This window comes from Austrofundulus limnaeus, unplaced genomic scaffold (assembly GCF_001266775.1).
Source record: "Austrofundulus limnaeus strain Quisiro unplaced genomic scaffold, Austrofundulus_limnaeus-1.0 Scaffold0, whole genome shotgun sequence".
NCBI classification, from domain to species: Eukaryota; Metazoa; Chordata; class Actinopteri; order Cyprinodontiformes; family Rivulidae; genus Austrofundulus; species Austrofundulus limnaeus.
The window spans coordinates 6,752,192-6,768,270 of NW_013952402.1; the positions used below are offsets into that span (position 1 = coordinate 6,752,192).

Genomic DNA, 16,079 nt, shown 5'->3' on the forward strand with positions numbered 1-16,079 from the left:
ACACACACACACACACACACACACACACACACATCTCCAACCTCACCAGCTTTGTCTTTGATTGCCTGGGGCCCACCAGAAGGGCGGTCCTCTGTCCTCTCAGTCGCCTCTCTTGTTACATTCGAGTCCAAATCCAAATATTGACTCTTCTGGTCAGGAAAACACCTCAGCGCAGAAAAGCAACAGATGATGATTCACCTGTGAGTTTTTGGGAAATGGTTGCATATTTTGGTGCACGCTTCTGTCTGTGTTGCCCTGTAGGAAGAGCAAGGTGTCTTCTGTGGTTGAAAAGCTAGGTGGAAGCATTGAGTTAGAGCTCAGCAGCTTCAAGATAATGTGAGGAACAACAGCAAGAAGAAAAAAAAAGATCATTTGAAGATGATCAAATGTTGCTCCGGCGCTTTGTCATTTCAAGAGCGAAAAATAATGTTGGCTCGTTAAACCTCTTTGAATAATGAGCGCATCACGGTCTTGCTCACTTCTATCATCCTTCTGTTTTTTTTTTCTTCTTGCTTGAGATGTTTTATCAGTGTCTTTTGGTTTCCGCGTGCTGTTAGATGTTGTACGCCCACACATATTAAACAAATAATCATCACAATTTATTTATTTATTTATTTTGCCAAGGTTATTTCTCTCAGATGTTAAAGATGACCCTGTTGACTACAATAAAAAAGGGAATTAAGTGACTAAAAACATTTTATTAAAATTAATCATTAAGAYTTTAATAGGTTCCTGGGGACCTTCAGAAGCTGTTTATGTCCCCTGCTCTTCCCTACAAAGTCTGTACTTTTGTCCCGAGCTGCATAAAAGCCTTGATGACTCATTGCTATTCATAGTGCTCCTGACAGGCACAGAAAGCTGATAATATGTCCTGCCTTTTAGTTTTTGCTATAATCATCCCATTGTCATTTAGCTGTGGTCTTTAACAATGTCAGAGATATCTAGTATTCAAATTCACATCGCCTTTGTAAACTTAAATCCCTTTCTTGAAGCAGGCGCCGACTTGCTTTGTTTTATTGAATCTGAAGTACCCAAAGATATTTCAGCTACAGGCTGCAGAGAGAAGATGAAAAATGTGGCATGGACGTGTGCTTATTTAACTGTCGCTGTTKCTCGGGATGCAAAAGTGTAGTAATTAAACCGACCGACTAGCAAATCATTTGCCATTTGTTCTTTACGCTAATTAACTCAGCGGTGCAATGAAAGATGGAGTTTTACACTTGCTTGAGAATATACATACTTAACTCATGCAGTTATCTTAACAATGGCTTCTCATGACAATCCTTTTTTTAGCTTAAATCCAGCGTGCAAACACTTTTGATGCCTTATCTTAAAAGGGGAAGGGGCGGCGATAACGTTTTGGCGCATTTCTGCATGTGTTTGTTGGATTGTGGTTTGTTTGCTTTAATGAAACTCTCAGAATGGGATCACTGGATGTGTATCTATTAATGGAGTCAACCCAATTTAAGATGGCCACTAGGGGTGTAACAATACAGCGATTCACATTGATTAAATGATAAATGATTCRATTACATCAAGGCAAAACTAAAACATTGGTCCATATTGGCCAACTCATTCTTGTACCATACACCCAATGTGTATCTATATCATATGCCCATCTAACACAGTTATTCACTAAATTATTGTGTTAGGTGGGCATATAATATTACATTAGGTCGATCGCAGACTTGTGAAATGAACTGAATCAAACAGATTTTGTGATATCGGGAARTATTGCATGATCCAAACAAACCCATATATCATATCAAGAAAAAGCTAAACGTAGTACTAAACTGGAGTCATCCTCAACACATGCGTTGACCGCTACGTATTGTACAATGTTTATTCTGAAAACTTTGACATTAACTGTTAAAATCAAGCTTCTTAATCCTTCTTGTCCACAATTAAATCCTTTAGTTTGGGTTTCTATAAAGTAGAACTGCAATGCTTTGATTTGAACTCCTTATTGTAACTCCACAAGCCCCTCCTTCAACCCTTTTTCTGAGGTGTGTCTCAAAGCAACTCGTTTAGAGGCTGTCTCTTTAAATTCTAACAAGGCGCTTCAAACCTCGCTCCCCACCTCCAGCTTCCAGAGCAATCCACTCTAGCTTTATAGAGGGGTTTACGACTACCTAGCACTGCAGAAACCTTTTATTTACAAATGAATTAAAACATGTCAGCAAGGGAAGACTTATCCATCCAGCTTTACWTGTTGGAGAGTCTGACCCAAAACCAGAGGAGAATGACGACCAACAAATTGCAGCAAAGACTGTAATGTTCAGTAAACCTCATAGAAAATAAAAAAATTGAACATGCCCCAAAGAGAAAATGAAGATATCAATGCAGCACATGGAAAGACTAAATTAAAATTTTCTTTGCTCCTAGAGTCTCAAAGTACACAACAAAATGTATTTAATGGCTGACAGAATGGATTTTGCATGATAGGTCCCCTTTCAGATCAACACTTGCCTTCCTTTCTAARACCAAACTCTACACATATTGACCTAAAATCGTAAGTGGTAGTAGCTGAGAATCATCATCAACACATTCTTTGAGTTCTAACCTATCGTACGAGATCTCACATGAGATTCTGCATAAAGTTTCCAAACATGGACCAAACTGGCTGTAAGTCCGTTTATGGATGATCTTGAATAAACTCCGGCACAAAAGGCAGTGGGTGATTTCTTCAAGAAATGCTAGACCTTTAATTGCCTTTTGAAAATGATTTCTGCATTTCTCTCCTCTGATTGAGCGTTGCTTTGCCGGCCTTGATTGGATATCATTTAACATGCTTAATTACTGTTTACAGCCGTGCTCCTGATAATCAGATATTCACAGAAGTGAGTGATTTCAGCGAGGTTCAATTTCTGGAGAGAGTGGGGGAGTTATGCGCAGTCGATGATGTGAGGATCAATGTTTGGCCTCAAAATTCTYGCACTGGAGGTGTGACAGGCTGGCGAGCGCTGAGTGACAACTGGTGGAAGTTAACCTTTGGATGTGCTCTTTTGTTCACTGCCRTCCCTCTGCGAGTGGCGGTCGGGACCTTGCCACAGCAATGAGAGGAGGGAGGGGTGAAGAGGATGGACACGAACAGATGGGAGAGCTGGGCGAGGAGAATAAGGATAAGATGACAGCGGTGGAGGATGCAGAGTGGAAAAAACAAGAAAACGAGATCACTGTAAGGCTGAGAGCAAATAGAAAATTAGAAAAGCAAGTAATTGCAGCACAGAAAGTAAGAAATAAAAACAAGACAAAGCAGCACGAGTGGACTAAATAGGAACAGGAGGAGAGCAACACCAGCGGTGAGGGGACAGAGAAATGTTACCGGTTGTTGCAGTGTCATGCTTGCCTTTATTTGGACTTACTTTGTCCCTGTGATGGTGGAACGTGTATTAATGAGTGTGTCACACAGTCACCATGCACACAGAAACACTCAGTTACTCAGTCCGCCCACGCTCTTATCGTGTTCAGATGACAGCTCAAGGCTTGCTGCATATACTGCCTGACCACACATCTGGCAAAGGTGGTCCTATTTATAGGCTGGGGCAACTGCAAAAAAATGGAGATAAAGATTTTGACACCAGCAGCAAAATTACAGTTTTAACATCAGTTTTTATATTGTGGCAGAAGAGAGGSGAAAAAAAATTACATTTAGGCTAAGAATCATTTACTTTTCTCTGTAAATAATAATGTCTGTCAAAGTTGAAAGAGCAAGGTTTTCTGGAAAAAACAGGCACTAAATTGAGCATTACTCAATTAAAGTGTATATTTGCTGAATGTTTTGGTTTTGACTAAGATACAATAAAACAACAAAAATAGTTGGGATGACTTTTAAATCGAAAGAAAACATTTTAGGCTTCTTGTACAGTTCGAGATTTCCACCTCAGAACCTTCACAGCGCTCTAAAAGGTTTGTCTTAGAAAAACGTTTGAAGTTTGATTGTATTTGTTTCACTGAATATTCCAAGAAAAAGTCAAAAAAGGAGTTTGTAAAGTTGCTGCGTCGTTCTGTAAATCTTAGCCCGTGGTTATTTTAACAAAAGATTAGCCTGTAAAGTGGATATATATCCCCCACCAACACACCCCCTCGACCCTTGTAGTTTAGGAATTAAAGGATAAGCAGAGTAATCTGAACATCTCTGAAAAGAGATTAAAACAGGAGACAAGGGCATGCTTGCTTTTAGCGGTTGCGCTACATTGTAAGCAAATTTCCACAGATACTGAAGACATTAAGCCGCTGTGGCAAATGTCAAGACATCTTCAAAGTCAATAAGCACYATCTTCTCTGAACCCCGAATGTCTGTAAAGTGCTGCAGTTACACCACTGAACGATCAGTGTAAGAGGCTAAAAATAGCACCACAGCCAGGGAGCCTAATACTACAATTTGAAACCAAAACACTAGATATCTAGGGGCTATGTAGAACCACCTATTTGGCAGGGGGTTTAAAATCCACTTTTGTTCATGCTACTTCCCAAATCATTAATTTTTTTGCAATATTAGCTAAACAAAGATAAAAAAGAAAGGAAATGATACTCTCAGGCCACATTAAATGACTTCCTGCTTCTGCAGTCTGCAGTGTGCAGCAAACAGATGAGCGTTCTGTCGCACTGAGTCCTCTTCTAACACCACCCCAGTACAGATTGACTGTTTTCGTCTGACCMCTGTCAAGGTAATGTCAAGGAGGATTTCATTTTTATTTTATACACCTTCAGCTTTGGACACCATAAGACTTGGGAGGAACTTGGACTGCAGTTCTGTTTTCTGTTTTTTTTTTTCTGAACGATATAAGGAGAAATAATGGTTGCTTTGACAGTTTCGGCATGTTTAATGTACCTTCCTCCGTCTAACTTTGTATTTATGACATCTCATTACGTGCGGTTCTGTGTATGTGAAATAATGCTGCCCTTTAACTATTATTGTCCCAGTGAAAATAATAATGCCTTGTAAATCTTCGTAATGGATTTGTTTGTGTTTGTATGCCTTTCTACCAGCTCCACACACAGGGAGGGTGATCAGGTCATTTCACCAGCCCCTGTTAATTACCCAGCTGTAATTTTAATCCATCATAAGCTCTTCATTGGCCTGTACGAGGGGCTACTGGTACCTTAATCAGCTAAGTGATGTTGCGGCAGTTGGATTCCTTTCATTTAATCCCTTCACAAAGCAAGGGCCACTGCTCGACATAATGCAGACTTAAACTGTGGATCGTGTTTGTACAAAATCCACACAAGTAATCCAGTTAAAGGTACAAAAGCTGATTCAGACAGCAGTTTTATGCTGTGCATTTTGATACTGGTTCCTGGATAAACCTAATAATTAAATATTTTAAGCAAATACTCTTGTTTTCACAATGTTTTTCGGTTGGTGTGACTCTATGGTCAAACAATGGGCATGGTTAGTCAGATATTTTCAGTTTTACAGCTTTTGAGTTATTCTTTTGATACGGTAGTAGCTGAGAGTCATCCCCAATACGCAGTCTGAGAGTGACGTTGCAATATTACATGCGATTGCACTTAACGTAAGTTTTAAGGTTTTACCAAAGAACAAGACAGTATTAGTCCAAAACTCTGGCATAAAAAGGAGACTTTTATGCAAGTCCYGTAACATTATGCATTTTATTGAGCTGCACAACTATTAAAGAGCTCGTGTTGGATGTAGTAAGAGAGCAAAAGTGCTGATAGTTTCTGTCTCTGCTCATCTTTTGCTATAAATACAGATATTGACATTTTTTTGCTCTTTTATAAGCTTTCTGCTTTTATCTAAAACTATTTCTTTTGTTGCACCCAGGTCACGTTTTAGTCTCATTACACTTGCCAAAGCATTTCTTAGATAATACATGACTGCACCTCAATACTGAATCCATTCACTGCGTACAGTGGAGATGAGACCAGCGGGGCCTTTTGGGACCTGCAGCCTGACACGAGCGTTAAAAGATATACAATCCAGGGGCTTTTCTTCAGATTAGTCAAAGTCAGCAATGTTTAGCCACTGAGCTCCACCTGACACGGAGAAGGCGGGAGCAGAATACAGAAGTGGAGTGATACAGAGAGGTCAAGGCTTAAATGCTGAATCTATTTTGCAGGCCTCCAGGTTTCCTGCACTGTGTCGTACACGGCTGGCTGTCAGTACGTCTCTCCTGTGGGGGGGACAGCTCTGTTTTATGGAGAGCCCTTACATTCAAAATAAATAAATAAATAAATAAATAATACATTAAGATGTTTTTAGCATTTATTTATTTATTTATTTATTTATTTATTTATTTATTTATTTATTTATTTATTGTATTTTGAATAAAATGGCTCTCCATACTGTGTCACATGTTCTCAACATATCCAACAGATGTTTAATTCTGCTGCTATCAGAGTCACCTTGAAGAAGCTCAAATGCATTTAAAATAATAATAATAAAAAAAAACAAGGAAAACCCTTCAAATGACATTAGCTTTGGTGTTGGACGATTTGTTAATTAAATTCAAGAAAAGTGTCATTTCATTTAAATGTCACATCTGATCTATATTATAAAAATCTAAATGTGCAGGCTGCTAAATGTCACCATAAAGATCTAATACAAGTTTTAGGTGAGCAAACCAGTTTCCATCCATCCATTTGCCTCATCATCATCCCACAGAATGCCAATGGGCTTCCAGCTATACACCTTGGAAAGTCCATCAAAGGGCTTCAAATTGGTTGAGTAATCCACTGCAGTTATTTTGTGTTTGTTTTGTGATGCAATCAGACTTACTACATTGCTCTAATTAGAAAAAGTGGCAGTCATGTCGAGCCTTTGTTCATTTATGTATTCATTACACTCCCCGTGTTGCCTCATTGGCAGACAGCTGAGGGCTGACTTCAAAGTCTTCTCATGGCTTTTCAAACTGACATGTTTGATTGAGGATCTTCTGAGGGGGTCATTGTGTGGAGGGATGACTGATGGCTTCTGGGCGGCACGGTGGCGGTCCCTCTCTAAAGGACAAATCGGGCAGAAAAAAGGACGCACAAAAAATGGAGACATTTTAAATGACCACTGAGCATCAAAATTTTCACAGATGTTTAGACTGATGGTTCCTCCCACAATCCATCTTGTACAGGATTACTAAACGCAGCTTCAGACAATATTATTCAGGTCATTTTGCACTGTCAGCCAGTGGTTTCTAAAACAAACAGGCCAAATTTATCCTGGCTGCTTCCTGTAATTGTTGTTTGAAAGACATTTAGCACCTGCATTGATTTCCCAGCATGGCAGTAGCATCCAATGCATGACGAATAGCCAAAAAGAGCAAAACAACGACGCCTGTCAGGACACTTGTTTGCACGCCGCACATTTCAAGCTGCTTGTTACACATGCACACAAATGCTGTTTTTTTTTCCTGATGCAGGTCCCTTTGGCGCATGTCATATTCATGTTCTCACCTTCTTTTGTGTGACAGATTTATAACGAGCTGCCGAGAATGCTGTGACAGATGTTAGTGCTTTGCCACGACCCCCATACACCCCCAACCACCAATGGGGATTAGCCATCAATACTGTTCTACCTGTTAGGGTAGGAGAGACTGACAGATAGTTCGACATGGAGAGAGAAGGGGGCTGGTGGCCCACAGGATATGTCCTGTACAATCAGATTGATGTTGATGAGGCCCGTGGCCTCTGTCCATTATTGCGCTCTGCAGTCCCACATGATACAAGCGTCATTTCACTTTGTGCACACTATTATGCTTTACTGCTATTGAGCTGCCGAAAGTGTGCTGAGATGACATAGATGCTGTGGTGGGGGAGGCAGAGTGGGTGTATAAATGCAGGGAGAGGATTTGTTTGTTTGTGCGTCGTGCCGTGAATGTGTTCGTATCCGCATGCTGTAAAGTGTGGGTGCCGCTGGTGGCTTCGCAGATGCAGATGTGTGTGTTATGAAAAGTGCTTTTGCGGTTCGGTGAGAGGCGGTGTTGGTAGTAAAAACAGCTTGGTGACGCGAGCTTGTAACTCCCTCTTTCGCTCACTTCTGGTGCTGACTAGCTCAGGGGGAAGTGTGCATAATTTACTGCCCACCACCTGCACTGTTGGCTGCAAGAAGACTTCATTCCAGGACGGAGGACAAAGAGCAGAAAATCAGCCCGGAGTAAATCCTATTAGAGGCTAAGCAGGAGTCAGCCAAAAAAAATTGCCGTGCAGCTATCCCCGATGATGCATTCTTTGCACAGAGAGAGAGGAGAGAGATGTAGGGTTAGGAATGAGGGGTGGGCAGGATTAAAACTGGAGCTTTGGCAAAACAAGGAGACGGGTGAACTGGCGGGCAAGTATGACAACGAGGGAGGACGTGGGGGCGTCCGAGATGCCAAACTGCAAAGGAACAATGCGGGAATGGCTGCAAAACATTCACACTGTATGGAGGACAGGATGAGCAAAGTCATTCGAAAATGCCGARTCGGCTCACTTGCCTCATTGATAAAGAGATGCCAAGATGTATTTGGGTGTCGCTGTTTGCGTTACTGCCCACAGATACAGATGCCAAGTGGGACCATCTGTCACACGAATCCCTCCTCAGTCTTCCTCTCTGACTCTCTGTCTCCCTGTCATTGCTTTGGGCTCTCCACCAACCCAAGGCAGCGTGGATACCATCCAAAGTTGAGGCTAAGCTAGTGTGTAAGCTCTCTCTTAGTGAAATCAAACCCCAGCTTAAACCTCTCACGGGCTCTTTTGAGTTTCCGGGGCAAACACGCGGGCTTCACTCAAAATTGGGTCAAATGTGCATCCCAGGATAAGTCCACAAGTAGATAACTCAGTCTTTAAACTGATTCTGCACTTGCTGTTTCACAACTTCTCTGCTGTCTTTATTTTAAACAGTGCTTTCTCTTTTTCAGCCTCATTCACTGAGTCACTACATAACAACTGAGACTGAGGCTGACACCTTATTGTGTTATTGCCTATAAATGGAAAGCTTATTTGACTGATTAGCACAATGACAAAAAAATGAACAGGAAATCTTAAAGAGTTCAATCAGTCCGTCTTTCGTGCAGGCTGCCTCCGTTTCAAATAAGAGTAAAGACTCAGACAATGTTAATAGGTTGCAATTGTTTCTGGAATAAGTAATCTGTGATATATTATGTTATCTAATCCACTTCATTATTACATTCAGGCAAATCATTTTAGGAGCGCTCACAGGATGCAAAGACCCACGTCGTGTTGTGCTACTCCATTCATTAGCAGCTCTGAGCATCATCTCTCTGTAGGAGGAACCAAGGCCAGTTGTCATTATAGAGGCTCTAATGTCTGCTGGGATAAACTTCTGTAACACAAATTTAAAGCTATCTATGTTTTAACCTTTTAATGAATCAATTTTTGTTTAAATTAGCTCAGTTTCACCAAAACATCCCTGCAATGTGAGGAGCTCATCATATTTTAAAGGAGGCAGAATTCTATAGCCTTTTTTTCACAATGAAATCATTGCTTTGGTCTGAATGCCTCCTTATTGTAACTCCGCAAAGCTCTCTTTTATTACTTTTCTGARGTKKGTCTCAGATCAACTCATTTTGAGGCTGTCTCTTRAAACCCAAACSAAGYGCTTCACACCCCACCAGCTTCCAGAGCGGTTTATTCTAATTAATTATTTAAAAGATGTAAACAACGGAAGACTTTTTCATCCAGCCTTACATGTTGGAACCAGAGTGACCCAGAGCCAGAGGAGAATGAAAATGATGAAATTAGAGTTTCTGCCACAAATTCTGTGATGTAATAATTGTAAAATATGACCCAAACATAATGTAACGATATCTACGCAGCACCGGGAGAGACTAAATTCAAATTTTATGCACTCCCAGAGACTCCTAGTACACAACAAAATGTATTTAATGGCTAAAAAAGTGGCTTTTGCATATTTCCCCTTCAAATCGGTTATAAGGAGGACTGCATTTTTGTGCCATGTTTACATTTTTAATCTTTAATTTTTAAAAGGCATGACTTTATTGCTTTGCAGTTACATCAACAAAATCTGTAACACAAAGTGGGTTTTGTGTCAATTTAAAACAAAAACACAAGTTCACAAAACAAAATTCTGCTTCTTCTCAAGATTGAAACAAACTGTAATCATATAGCATTTACACAGGCCAAACTTTCACTCAGGGACAAGTAACAAAAAAAACACATTTTTTCATGCTAAAGCAAGCTAAATATGAGATATTGTGCTCAAACTGAGCCACATTGCTGTTTTTTTTTTCAGCACTGGATATTTGCCTGTTCATGTAAAAGGRGGTTTAGCTTGAGTCAAATGATTAACGGCATGAATCTGAGACAGCATTCACAAAAATAACAAAACATAAACCTAACCTTACGTGGGTGCTTTGAAATACACCAGGGTGAAAACAACACAGCTGCTCCAGAAAGGAAAATCGACTCAAATAAGGCTGCTGACTGCGTGAATGTTTCTGTAACATTTTGCAGTTGTGAATATATTTTAATTAATATTTTGCAAGTGTAATTAGCGAGAGCTCAGGAGGTTTTGCTGTTATGCTGTTATGATGCATCACTGGAAGTTTTTTTAAATTAAGAATTCAGTTCATAGAAAAGCTTGAATACAGTACATTATTTTTCAGCTCTAAACACAAAGAAAATACAAGTTTTAATTGTTCATTAATATATTTTGACTTTCAGAACATTTTATAAAGTGAATGTTGATCATTTCTGAACTTAATGACCTAATTTTAGTTTCTGGTTTACTTGTGCATTTATATTTGTGATCTCTTATWGCAAAACCTACCCTGTTCTGACGCAGGGTAAAGTCGTCTGTGACAGAGCTTTGTTGAAGCAGCCTTAGGCCTCCTCAGTGTTAAAGCTGTGGTTGTCTTACTGTGTCATTTATCCTATTTAGACCGTAGACAGTTGTTAGTGAGCTACAACTAGAGAACAAACACATAAAACAGACACACAAGCCAAAAACAACTAAATATTACTGTCTCCCCCCTTTTTCTGGACACATTCCTAACATCTCTGATACATTAGGAAATATTATGTGTAACAATTTCGGCTGCAAAGACAAACCAGTGTCACTCAACAGTTGGTGAGTAGACCTGAGTTTCTTGTGGCAGGACCCAGAGGCTTTCTGTGACAGTCCCATTCCAGCTCCAGAACCCCTTAATTTATCTTCTTAACTTGAATGGCATCTGGAGCCGATAGCACCGGATAGTCCAGGAGACGAGATTTTGCACTTTGAAATGCTTGTTTGTGCTGCTTCCCCTGTTTTATCAAACTATTAGTGACAGGACTGTAAGGATGTTAGTCAGATTGAACACAATAGAGACAAATTGTTTTCTCGTCCTAACCTGTAGCAACAGTGACACAGGATAATCATGTTAGCATCTGTTGCCCATACCAGAGGTTTACCTGCCCATTTGCTTAGATGATGGGCTGGAACAGTAACATTTTGTAATTTTCAAAAGGAGATAACAATTTTCTTCAATTCTCGGTGTGTATATATGTATATATCATGTCTCACGTTGATGTCTTTAAACTTCGATGAATCCTTTTAAATCGTCATTTTTATTTGTGCTGTCGCTGTGAAAAACACAAGTTGCTTGATGCCTGTTTTCTTCTCCCGTCAAAAACTAATAAAATAAATAATTATAATAAAATATTACAAGGACAGTAAAACTGTTAAATAATCTTGCCTTGGAGAATTTTTTTATTTAACTATAGCTATAAATCTCCATTCAAAACCAAACCAAAATGTTGTTAAAACTACAATAATCTGCGGTGGCCCTGAAGCAACAAACGCCACCGCATGAGATAAAACTTGGACCGTCTTACAAAATGAAATGTTTTACCATCCCTGTTTTTATCATTATACACAATATTTTTCTTRGATGCTTCTTGTTGGAAGAGTTCTGCAATTATGTCTAAAACAAAATAATGAATACAAAAGAGCACTGAAAGTTCTGTAAAAATGAGGGGAAGGTCACAATTTGTTGCTTCTGTTTGCTACYGTTCAGTCTTCTCATGAAAGGAAATATTTTTTAATCCAGTGATCTGAGTCTTCATTGACATTTGCACCTACCACGGGGTAAAACGGTGGAAGAGGTAWTGTTAGATGAGAGGTGTCTTTGAGGATTTTTTTCCCTCTGAATGCARCTAGTGCTGCAGAGATCTTCCAGAGATGGCAAAGGCCAGCCAACGATTTTATCAGCTGTTTTTTTATTACTCTCTGAAGAGYTCCCCTGTTGAAACTGAGCATCCTGCAAAGCACACTGTTCTGCCATAAGTCAGTTTGCTCTCAAAGGCAAAGTAATAAAAGGCCGTGAGCAGTTTCTCTTCCAGCTTGTTTCTTCATTTACGTCACAAGAAGGAAATGAAGTTGCTGCTCATTGCAGTGGAATTTATGGACAGAAGTGGTTCTCTGACACGCAGATTCTCGGGAATTTGAAGTTTTGGTTTCCATACAGTCCACTTTGATGAACAAATAAAGTGGGGTCTGCTTCATGTTTTGTTTTTGTTAGGTTTAACAAGAAGAAAGAGATACTCAGTCATGTGTGGAGACATTTTTCTGTTCTCTAACACCTTATTAGTTTCACTTCAAGGCTCAAAGAGAAAGAGAATAATTAAAGGTAAAATTTAAGAATCAAAATAAAAAGAGCAGTTATTTCTAAACTACTTGAGGATTAGAAAYACACCCAGTCTTACACACACATTAATTTCACACACTTGAAGGAATACAACTCATAATAATGGCATAAAGTCCACATGGTAAAACACCAAACTGATCTGTGATACTGGTTTAAACGTTCATGTATTTCTTTACATTACATAAGCAATACAAATATTGCTATTAGTAATTAGTATTACGTAGCAAGGCTTATTACATACAGTACATCACATTAGGAAGAATGGATGTAAAGTAAAATGTAACTTTATTACTAAGGTTGGTAATTCAAAAAAGACAAAAAAAACTTTATTCAGAATTGATTTGGTTTTATGAATTCTGAATGAAATTGTTCACGCTTTGCTTTGAAAAAAAATTGTGAAATCCAATCATGTATTTATTCATAAAGGAGTATCCAGTGCTTCTTATGTCAGATAAATTAATTTGCACAAATCTAATGCTCCTTTATGTAATAACAGACAACATGACCAGCTCCTATCATGGTTGTTGCTTGAATAAAAATATTATATATATATATAAAGAACCTCTGCAAGAATTATTTTCCTTTGATGGCTCAGAGCCAGCCAGTGGCCTAAGTAGTGCATATACAGTAGTTTCATCATTTTGTTGTGGTTGAGCAGGTTGTGTCCAGTTAGAACTCCAACCAGTGTGCTTAAAGGTTTCCTTGTTAGGGCGATGACCCCAGCACTGACCATTGAGCTACCACAGAAATACACAAAGCAATAAACAAAATTATTTTCTTACATTTTTCTAACCCCTATCTGAGCTCCTATTTGAGTTTTTACATCTCTACTAATGCACTCCGATAACTATCAGCGTTTAAACATTTGTTGTTGTTTTTTAATGGCGGAACTAGTCGTTGCAGTGTAGAAATACTGTCTGTAATTATTCAGAAAAGACCCCTGACTTGCAAACCTAACCTGTGTGGTGATTTAACAGGTTAAGAAGGAACACATTACTCACAGAGAGAGGTGGTAAAATGAGCAGCATTAATGTAGTGTTTGCGTCACCAAAGCCTTTTCAAACCCAAAGCAGAGAGTGGTTCTCTTTTTTTTCCCACTTGATTGTGACAGAGATGGTTCATCAGCTCATGTTATCCTGTCTCTCTTAGTCAGTTTGTTTCAAAAATGCACTTTATTTTTTTTAATTGACATTGAAAATATTTAATTGTGTGGTACTTTTATTTAAAACATAATGGAAGTGTCAGATTTGTGTAAATAAAATTAGAKTAAAGGATGCAGTATTAATTGTGTATGCAAGTGGGAATGGATGATGCCTGTTGTAAAGACAGTACAGCTTTGTGCATCTGCACTATTTTACATTTTGATTTTYTWWAATTGTTTCTCAAAWTCTKCTGASTGAAGCTCATCAGCTGAGCTTTTCATGCTTCAGTCTTGTCTCTGTGAATAAAGATATAGGTGTATAGAGTTAAAAGGCAGTGAAAGCTCAAAGTGCAAATGTGATATTGTGACCAAAACTTGTTATTTAATCAGTGTGAGTTACACAATTTCCGATGAAGAAGCTTTATTTAGAAATATTAGTGATATGACTCCAGAGACAAAAATAGTTGTCCTTTGCTTAATTTAAAACTGAGATAATGACTACAGCTTAATAACATTTTATRCAGATTCTTAAGATCTGCAGAGGATGATTCACAATGACTGTAATAATCCTTGTACTTTGAGCACATTAGTCAGAAAGCAAATTGTGAGGTGCAGGCAGGATAAACCCAGGGCGCAGGCAAAAATCCAAAGTTTAACAAAGGATTTATTAATRAAATAGAAAGGCTGGCAGGGCAGCTCAAAAACTCTCAGGAGAACAGGAACACAGAGACCACCACAATGGCTGTGTAAACAGCACAACGAACGGACACAAACTGAGGACAAGACACCAAATATRAAGGCAAACAAATTAAGAGACAATTGAAAACACCTGAGTAGACACAAGAGGGATCAGGTGTGCGTGGGCGGGGCTGTATAGGGCAGAGCAACACAGGGGAACATTGAAAACACCAGATAGTTAAAGAAAATAAACACAGCCCATGACACAAATGACTGATTTAAATTGTGCACTTGTTTAGGAGGGAATCTAGACAAGAGGGCATGCTGCATTTTTATGTTTTCAAAAATTTTCAACTTGGTTTTAGGAASCTTCAGGGGATTTTGGCATGAAGACCAAGAGTAGAAGAGTGGTGCAGAAAGAACTTTGTTCAGAAGAACCGCAGAAGAACAATGAGACCAAAAGTCATTAGAACTGCCGCAACAAACCGAGTGACAACCCGTAGAGGAAGAAACAGAAGCATGAATACCCTAAAACCATAGGAAACAGGGCACAGAATAACTAATTAGGAGCAAACCAAAGTCTCCAACCAAAACATTTTTTCCCCAAAGCCTTTCTAATCTTACTGACGTCTGTGCTTGAGTTTCTGAGTAGTCGAAAGCTTGAGGGGAAAGAAAGAAAATGCATAAATAGGAGAATCTGTATCTCCTTTGTGATGGTATGTCTGCTTGGAAACAATGCATAGCAATACCTTTAAAAGAAAACCATGTTTGTGCCACGGATTAAAAATGCACTGCAATCCTTATGTGTTTATGTCACTCCCAATTTTGAAGTAATTAATCAGTAAACTACTAAAAGACTGGCCTCAACATGATACAACCCATGCTGTGTTTGATTTAGAAATAGACTAAAACAGCTTCACATGCAGTATGTGCTGTGAAAAACCAGTGGGTAAATGTTTTAACCTAAAAAATAAGCAGTAGACTCAATTTCAGTGTCCGAAATAAATATGATCAAACTATCTGAACATCTAACAACTTTTTTTACAAACCTATTACAACAATTTAATGGTTATACCAGTGTCTCATATAGCCCAGTCACTTTGTTCAGAAATCTGGCACTTGAATTCTAAGCTGGAATCCAATGCAGGTCAGTTTTGGTTAAATGAACTCACGCTTAGCCAATATGTAAAACATTTATTTTTACAGACTAAACTAACCCAATTTAAATATAGATACCAATGGGTAGTTTAAATGATATTCAGACATCTTTTCAACCCTAATAGTCTCCATGTTGAAGTGCCCAGCAGGTTTTTATTTTCGTTTTTTTTTCTTTCTGACAAGTTCCTTGCTTGCTTTGTGAACATGTTTTTGGAGMCAGAACAGCCTTGTTTACACTTCATTGTCTTTGTGAGCCTTCACAGACTTGGGGGAAGCAGACCTCAGAGGTCCGTGAGTGTAAAGGTTAGGATTTGGTCCAAAATGAGGTTAGTGTTTTACCAAAACATGGAGGGCACATTTACACAGGGAAACACAGCCAACAAGAAAACAGACAAAAAAGGAGAGATGCTATCTATCTATCTATCTATCTATCTATCTATCTATCTATCTATCTATCTATCTATCTATCTATCTATCTATCTATCTATCTATCTATCTAT

The 16,079-nt window shown here is 38.9% G+C and overlaps 1 protein-coding gene across 1 annotated transcript in view; it reads left to right on the top strand.

Annotated features, from left to right (window-relative positions):
- The window catches only part of grid1a (glutamate receptor, ionotropic, delta 1a), a gene marked incomplete at its 5' end in the record, with an annotated part of 254,083 nt that overhangs the window by 1,973 nt on the left and 236,031 nt on the right, over nucleotides 1–16,079 (top strand).